A 6,301-nucleotide genomic window follows, 5' to 3' on the forward strand; every position below is an offset into this window, starting at 1 on the left:
CATCCCGCCTGCCCTGCCACCATCCGGGGCTGCTATCTGTGACCCAGGGCAGCAGGCGTCCCTGTGCAACCCGACCTGGGGCAGTCAGGCAAGGCAGCAGCGATCGGCCAACCCGCCTGGGTGTCCTGTGTGCGACCCCACCCAGGGCGGCGCCCCAACCCCCGGATCAGTCCTGCCGTGTGCATGACCCGGGGAAGTGGGGCAGGCACTGAGAGATCGAGCCTGCCATCTGCCACCCAGGGAGCGGGCCTAAGCCAGCAGGTGGTTATCTCCCGAGGGGTCCCAGACTGTGAGAGGGCACAAGTGGGGCTGAGGGACACCCCCCTACCCCTTCCCCTGCAGTGCACAAATTTTTGTGCACCGGGCCTCTAGTATAAAATAAATATCAAAAATATAAGTCTTTGTTTTACTATGGTTGCAAATATCAAAAAATTTCTATATGTGACACAGCACCAGAGTTAAGTTAGGGTTTTTCAAAATGCTGACACGCTGAGCTCAAAAGGTTCACCATCACTGGTATATAAGATCACAGCATTAAAGCTTACACAGCACTGAAGCACATATACATAACCACAACACCAAAGGAAAAGCAGAAGAGTGCTCACATGCTAGTACAATAGTGTAATCTCCTGGCAATAAAATTATGATGTGGAAGTACATGTATGGACATGGAAAGAAAATAGCTAACATTTAATGAGAGGTTCCCATGTGCTGGGCACTGTATTATGGGCTTCTTTGTATTAACATATTTACTCTTCATAATAACCCAATGTAGTCAATCCCATCATTATTATGCCCATTTTACAGATGAGGAAATTGAAGAACCAGAGGGGTTATATAATTTGCCCAAGGTCATAGAGCAGTGGTTGATGGCATCAGTATTTGAAACAGGACCATCAAGTTTCAGGGCACAGGACGCTGACACCACACTGTGCTGACTCCAGGAGAGTGTAAATATTTTTGTGGCATACTATTCAGTTAAAAAGAAATCAAGTTAGAGAGAAACCAAAGAACATGTATGCACATATGAATAACCCATGGACACAGACCAGAGTGTGGGGAAGGCCTGGGATGGGGTGGGGACTGGGTGGAGGGGGCAAAGGAAGGGAATAGGGGACATCTCTAATACTGTCAACAATAAATATTTAAAAAATAAAATAAATGAAAAATTCAGGTTACAGAATAGCATGTGTAGTATTTTTCCATGTTTGAGATAAATATATATATATAATTTTTTAGCCCATAAGGGATTTATAATAAAATGTTAATAATGGTTATCTAAGAGTGGTGGTTTGAGTTTTTACTTTCTTATTTTTAAATAACTGTATGTTCTGGCTTTTCTACAATAAAATGTTTTTCTTATAATAAACAATTTTAAGATTTATTTCTAAAGAAATGAGTGTCATCCAGGGAAAATGATGTGGCAATTTGGACAGTTCCTAATATTGGGGGTGGATAAGAAAAGGAAACTTGTGTTCCCAACACACACGTACAACAGAAGAGAGATTCAGAAGCATCTACATCCTGGCAAGGTAATAGCATGCTCCCTGGCAATCATCCCCACATCTGAATAAGCCCGGGGCCAAATCCCAGCATTGTTTTAAGCATATTCCCTTCTCCACTGCACAACAGGGAGGTTTGCAAATTTATTGAACATGAGCATGAGGATTCCGCTTTGAAACTCATGCCACCTCAATTCTAATCAAGATGACTTGGTCCCTCTGAACATCCGACATCTGCGTGCTGGATAGATTGTTGTGGTGGCTGTGATGTTATCCCTTTGCATCCAGACTCTTCTCTCCAATTCCCCAAGCCATGCGTTGCCTTGGAAACATCATGATTCTTATAGAGATCTAAGCAAAGGGAAATAATAAAAATAATAAAATCTTACAGTTGAAGTCTATCTTTCATGCAACCAAGGCGGGTTGCTAAGCCCTTCTTCTAGATTAAAAGACAGGCAGGCAGAGTGGCTCATACCATGTGTCATCCTGATAATTAACGATTAGAGAAAACACACTGATCTCTGCTCTCTGGATAATTTAGGTCAGAATAGTCTTCCACCAGAATTAAGAGGGTTGCCAAGGCCAACAATTTCATGAACAGGAACATATACTAACATCACTGGCATGAAAGAGACCTCTGATCTAGGAAGCAGCAAAGCCTCTTGTCATTATAGCATCAACTCACATGAAAAAAGGTCTGATGTAATGCAGTGAGTCTTCCCTTTAGTGTGGCAGTCAGCAAACTTGTTCCTAAAGGGCCAGATAGTAAAAATGTTCAGCTCTGCAGACCATATAGTCTCTATCTCAACTACTCAGTTCTGCTGTTGTAAGGTGAAAGCAGCCATATGTAATAGGGACAGGAATGAGCATGGCCTCGTTCCAATAAAACTTTATTTATAAAAACAGGTGGAAGGGTAGATTAGACCCATGGGCCATAGTTTTCAAACCCTTGCTCTAGGGCAGCGGTTCTCAACCTGTGGTTCGCGACCCCTTTGGGGGTCGAACGACCCTTTCACAGGGGTCGCCTAAGACCATCCTGCATATCAGATATTTACATTACAATTCATAACAGTAGCAAAATTACAGTTATGAGGTAGCAACGAAAATAATTTTATGGTTGGAGTCACAACATGAGGAACTGTATTTAAAGAGCCAGAAGGTTGAGAACCACTGCTTTAGTGAGCCAAGCTCTGGCTGGAGCACTGTGAATCAGAAGGAGGAAAGTACATCAAGTCCCCAGAGTTTACATTTGACAGAGGAGGAGACAGAGGAGGACAAACTAAGCAAGTAAACAAATAAACAAGAAACGTTCTGATAATGATGCATGATAGAAAGATGACAAATAAAGGAAATGGGTTACTTGGCGGGAGAAGGGAAAGCCCAGTTTGGGTGAGATGATCAGGGAAGACCTCCTGGGGGAGATGATTTTGAGCTCAAATCAGAGTGAAGAGAAAGAGCTGAAATGCACAGACCTGGACAAAGAACGTATCAGGTAGAAAGAGCACAAACACGGAGAGCCTGGTGGTAGGATCAGACTTAGTGGGTTTGAGGAAGAAAATAAATAAGGAGTATGTGGTTTGAGATGAGGTTAAAGAGGTGGTCACATGTCATGGTAGGCAGGGTCTTCAGAGCCATAGGGCCACACCTTGACCTCACTTTGCCATGATCCAGCAGTTCTGATTCTCACTGTAACCTCCATGGACACTCCCAGGCTCTCCACCTTCCTCAGTTCCCCTGCTTCCGTCAACTGTGGCTAGACCTGGAGGTGTCCTAAAAACACTGAGATGAAATAGGTCCCCCAACCAAGGAAAACAACCTCCTTCCATTGGAGCCATTGGACATACTAAAGTAAAATAAACTAATGCTGTAGTAAGATTTTAAGCACCTGATCAAATGTTTTCTTTCCATCTCCTTTTTAAAAATTCTTTATTGTTTAAAGTATTACATACAGCATTATATGCCTCCTTTTTTCCCCATTGACCTCTCCCAAGCCACCCCCAGCACATGCCCTCACCCCCATAGTGTCTGTATCCATTGGTTATGCTTATATACATGCACACGAGTTCTTTGGTTGATCTCTTACCCCCCCCCCCAAACCCCCAACCCTCCCGCTGAAAGGGTAAGATATCCTTCTGTTTTACTGCTGCATAGTATGCCATGGTATAAATTATACCATGTCTTTTTTTTTTTTTTTGGCCTTGCATCTGCTCTTTAATGTTTTCCTACGATATATTAAAATAAAAATCATACCATGACTTTTTAATACACTCATCTGCTGATGGACACTTGGGCTGTTTCCAAATCTTAGCTATTGTAAATTGTGCTGCTATGAACACAGGGGTGCATATGTCCTTTCTGATTTCTGAAATATATTCCTAGAAGTGGGATTACTGGGTCAAATGAGTTCCATTTTTAATTTTTTGAGGAAACTCAATACTGTTTCCCACAGTGGCTGCACCAGTCTACATTCCCACTAGCAGTGCATGAGGGTTCCTTTATCTCCATATCCTCGCCAGGTCTTGTCATTTGTCTATTTGTTGATGATAGCCATTCAGTGATCTTTCTTGTTGTTTTGTTGATGGCTTCTTTTGCTATGCAAAGCTTTTTATTTTGATGTAGTCCCATTTGTTTATTTTCTCTTTAGTTTCCATTGCCCTAGGAGCTGTATCAGCAAAGATATTGCTATGACATATGTCTGATATTTTGCTGCCTATGGATTCTTCTAATATTTTTATGGTTTCCCATCTTATGTTTAAGTCCTTTATCATCCCTTTTTTAAAGTCAATGTTTAGACCAAGAAGAGTAAGGAAGCTACTAGCTGAATGCTTCAGGGCCATGTTCACCAATTATTTTTAAAGGAAGGAAGGAAGGAAGGAAAGAAGGAAGATGAGGTTAGAAGGCTGAGCAGGGGTGCGTGCCTCACGAAGGAAGGAAGGAAGGAAGGAAGGAAGGAAGGAAGGAAAGAAGGAAGGAAGGGAGGGAGGAAGGAAGGAAGGAAGGAAGGAAGGAAGGGAGGGAGGAAGGAAAGAAACTAAACTCCTTTAGTTCTGTCAAGGACAATAATCTCCAAACTAGAAAGCACAGAATATGCATGATTATGAAGACATGGAAGCACAAGGTAGAGAACTAGTGAGGCAGTCAAGCTATTTTAAATGAGAGATATGGATGTGCCTGTCCAATTTCCCCAACACCATTTATTGAAGAGACTATGTTTACTCCATTGTGTAGTCTTGCCTCCTTTATCAAATATTGAGTGTAATGGTTTGGATAGATTTCTGGGGTCTCTGTTCTGTTCTGATCTACATACCTGTTCTTGTGCCAGTACCAGGCTGTTCTGATTTCAGTGGTCTTGTACTATAACTTAGTATCTGGTATTGTGAGCCCTCCAACTTTGTTCTCTTTTCTCAAGATTGCTGCCACTGTTTGTTTTTTTTTTAATTTCAAATAAATTTTTGGACTATTTGTTCTAGATATGTGAAATATGCTGTTGGTATTTTAATAGGGATTGCATTGGATCTATAGATTGCTTTTGGTATCATGGACATTTTAATGATGTTAATTCTACCAATCCATGAGCATGGCGTATTTGTCCATTTGTTTCTATCTTCCTCTATCTCTTTTTTCAACATCCTGTAGTTTTGGAAAACTATAGATTTTTTTTTAATTGCTTTCGAAGAGGAAGGAAGAGGGGTAGAGAGAGAAAATCATTGATCAGCTGCCTCCTGCACTGGGATTGAGCCCGCAACCCAGGCATATGCCCTTGACCGGAAAGGAACCTGCGACCCTTCAGTATACAGGCCAACGCTCTATCCACTGAGCCAAGCTGGCTACAGGTCTTTTATATCCTTGGTTACATTTATTCCTAAGTATCTTAACGTTTTTGTTGTTGCAATGGTAAATGGGATTTTTTAGTTTTTCTTTCTGAGAGTTCATTATTTGTGTACAAAAATGCCATCAATTTCTGGGTGTTAATTTTGTATCCTGCTATATTGCCAAGTTCATTTATTAAATCTAGTGGCTTTTTGGTAGAGTCTTTAGGGTTTTCTATGTGTAATATCATGTCATTCGAGAGTAATGACAGTTTTTCTTTCTCCTTTCCAATTCAGATGGCGTTTATGTTTTCTTCTTGTCTGAACACTGTGGCTAAGACTTCCAGTACTATGCTGAGTAAGAGTGGTGAAAGCGGACATCCCTGTCTTGTTCCTGTTCTTAGGGGAAATGGTTTTAGTTTTTGCCCATTGAATATTATGTTGCAAAAAAATGAAACTAGATCACCAACTTATACCATATACAGGAATAAATTCAAGATGGATAAAAGGCTTAAATGTAAGTTGTGAAATCATAGAAGTCCTAGAAGAAAGCATAGGCAGCAAAATCTCACACCTTTCATAACAGTATGTTTGCCGATACATTGCCTAGAGCAAGGGAAACAAAAAAAAATAAACAAATGGGACTACTTCAAAATAAAAAGCTTCTGCACAGCAAAAGAAACCATCAACAAAATGAAAAGGGAGCCCACTGTATGGGAGAGCATATTTGCCAATGATACATCTGATAAAGGGTTAATATCCAAAATATATAAGGAACTCATACAACGTAACAAAAGGAAGACAAACAATCCAATCAATAGTGGGCAAAGGACCTAAATAGACACCTCTCTAAAGCGGACATACAGATGGCCAAGAAACATATGAAAAAATGCTCAAAGTCACTAATCATCAGAGAGATGCAAATTAAAACCATGAGATATCACCTTATACCTCTCAGAATGGCTACCATCAACAAATGACATGTGCTGG

General features: G+C 41.0%; 1 long non-coding RNA gene across 1 annotated transcript in view; it reads right to left on the reverse strand.

The window, feature by feature from the left end:
- Positions 1–1,207: 1,207 nt before the first annotated feature.
- The window catches only part of LOC107183709, a 7,813-nt gene continuing 2,719 nt past the window's right edge, over positions 1,208–6,301 (reverse strand). Inside the window, exons 2-3 of the long non-coding RNA XR_001514514.1 lie at positions 2,188–2,252; positions 1,208–1,853 (exon numbers count right to left, since the gene is read on the reverse strand). This is a non-coding gene — a long non-coding RNA (uncharacterized LOC107183709). The remainder of the gene's footprint in view (positions 1,854–2,187; positions 2,253–6,301) is intronic.

The sequence above is a fragment of the Myotis davidii genome, unplaced genomic scaffold, assembly GCF_000327345.1.
Source record: "Myotis davidii unplaced genomic scaffold, ASM32734v1 scaffold330, whole genome shotgun sequence".
Lineage (NCBI taxonomy): Eukaryota > Metazoa > Chordata > Mammalia > Chiroptera > Vespertilionidae > Myotis > Myotis davidii.